Source organism: Pipistrellus kuhlii, unplaced genomic scaffold (assembly GCF_014108245.1).
Source record: "Pipistrellus kuhlii isolate mPipKuh1 unplaced genomic scaffold, mPipKuh1.p scaffold_m20_p_5, whole genome shotgun sequence".
Taxonomy (NCBI): Eukaryota; Metazoa; Chordata; class Mammalia; order Chiroptera; family Vespertilionidae; genus Pipistrellus; species Pipistrellus kuhlii.
Genome location: NW_023425551.1, coordinates 69,566,898 through 69,569,109, shown reverse-complemented (window position 1 = coordinate 69,569,109; position 2,212 = coordinate 69,566,898). Strand labels below are relative to the sequence as shown.

The 2,212-nt window shown below is 39.9% G+C and overlaps 1 pseudogene; it reads left to right on the top strand.

Annotated features, from left to right (window-relative positions):
• Positions 1-1,197: 1,197 nt before the first annotated feature.
• On the top strand, positions 1,198-1,311 carry LOC118706288 (annotated as a pseudogene).
• Positions 1,312-2,212: the final 901 nt, after the last annotated feature.

The following is a 2,212-nucleotide window of genomic DNA, read 5'->3' as shown; positions in this document are numbered from 1 at the left end:
TATAGCCACAAATCACTTCTCTGCCATAAGAGTAAATACTCACAAAGATTTTCTCTCGATAAAATATTGAGAATGAAGGACTTGAAAGTGGGGCAACCTGCCTTTTCTTCTCATAGGTGCCTTACCAAATCCTGGGAACCTGATCCTGACTACAACCATCAGTGTTGCTGTATTTTCTATTTTCCTCATTTCTCTAAAGTACTCTCTAGCTTCGTGTTGGGCAGCAAACGGGTCCATAGCAATGAGACAACCAAAAAAGGTAGCTGATGGGCATTCAACAATGGCTTCACTGCGAATGTGGGGTTAAGCTTGTATGTGGCTGCAAAATTCATGCCAGCAGAACTGTAAGTAACTGGATCACGTGACACTGTGTGTGTGTGCCAGTGCTGAGACCTTTGCTCATGGCCATGACTTAGAGGCAGATGTTTATATACTTACCCCTTCTGATCATGTGGCTGGAAGACCATCTGATGACCCATTCTTGTTACACTATACTTTTTATTGACAACAAATAATAAGGCTCCTTTCACATGAATTTACAGTTTCATAAGGAATATTTCAGGTACTTAGTGATTTAAAAACTATGTAGCGCTTAACAGTAGAGGACGAGTGGAGCAGAAGCCAGTTTGGCAGGACTTTTCTGGCTCAAATTTCCTCAATGTGATTTCTCAACATGGAAAGTCACTTATTCTGTCACTGAAGGACAGTCACCCCTGATGGGCCCAATGTTTGCTGCATAGTCTGCAGTCCTTGGACCTGGCAGAGAGAATTTGTTTTCTTTCCTTTTCTCCCTCTTGCTGACATAGCATCATAGCAATCAAAGGAGCAGACTCCAATAGCAGGGAAGCAGGCCCAGGACAAGCCTGGTGTGTGTAATATTGTTTAGGGTCAACCATTAATACAGCAAAACTGTGTCTTCTGCCATCTGCCTTGAGCCATCATTGGGTAAAATAGAACAAAACAAAATAGCCCGTATTTTCAGGTCTTTGTGTTTATAGTAGAATTTCTTGAACAGCTCTCTAATCTATTTAAACAGCATCTTTAGATGCTTAGAATTTGTAAAATTCCATAAATTTGGCTCTTTTCTTCTTCCTTAGTCTGACATGCAAGTTAGGAAATGGTAAATGAAATGTCATTATGAAGAAATGGCATCATTTATCTGTACTGGGGGAAAAGACACCAAAATATTCCCAGCCAGCGCTTGCTTCGGCAGCACATACACTAAAATTGGAACAATACAGGGAAGATCAGCATGGCCCCTGTGCAAGGATGACACAGAAAGAAAGAAAAAGAAGAAAGAAAAAAAATATTCCCAAAGATATTTAATCTGTCACTACACATTAGTTGTCTTTCCACTTTGGCTTTAAATATTTGGTTTAGTGAATTATAGTACTAATATCTGAAGCCATGATCTGTTTGGCAATCCCCATTAAAGAAATCCCAGCTTTAGTTACCTACTGCTACATTACAAATTACTCCAAAACCTGGTGGCTTAAAACCTGATTATTATCTCACAGGCCATTGGTCAATGCTCTGGGCCTGGCTGACTGGGCACTCTGCTTCAGGGCTTCCACAGGCTCGTTCAAGGTGTCAGCTGAGCTGAAGTCAAACTTAACAAGGTTTGCTTCTGAACTCACCTGGTTCCTGGCAGGATTCGGTTCCTCATGGATTGTTACACTGAAGGCTCTCCTTCTCCACTGTCTGTTGAACACATTTCAAGAAACAGCCTGACACTTTCCCAGGTGCGATGTTTAAAAAATATTCTTAGTATACTGATACTCCAAAAATCACAAAGGGCTGACATTTCTCCAGGTAAAAAGTAAAGCTGTACCTTATTTTAATGTTGGCAAATTGGAGCCTGGCTTTCTTTGTCATTAGGCAGAATAGAAGAGCCGAGGTATTGATTTGTAGAGCAGTTAACAGACAGCAGACCTGAAATACTGGTATTTACCCACTTTGGTAATTTCTTCCATGAACACAAACTCCCTTGCCCACCTAGAGGCTTGTAGCAAGTCTAAACAAATTTAATGTTTCCATTTATTATAATCAAGAGCTTCCGATAAATATTAGCATTTTAGGCCTGCTAACTGAAATGGGACTTAAAATTGTCAGAACTGCCTTTTGGTTCTAAGATGGGCTTAATAAATATTTACTCAAAGATAAATAATTGCATTGGTAATGAACAGTTTAATATATTCTACCTTGAGCAATT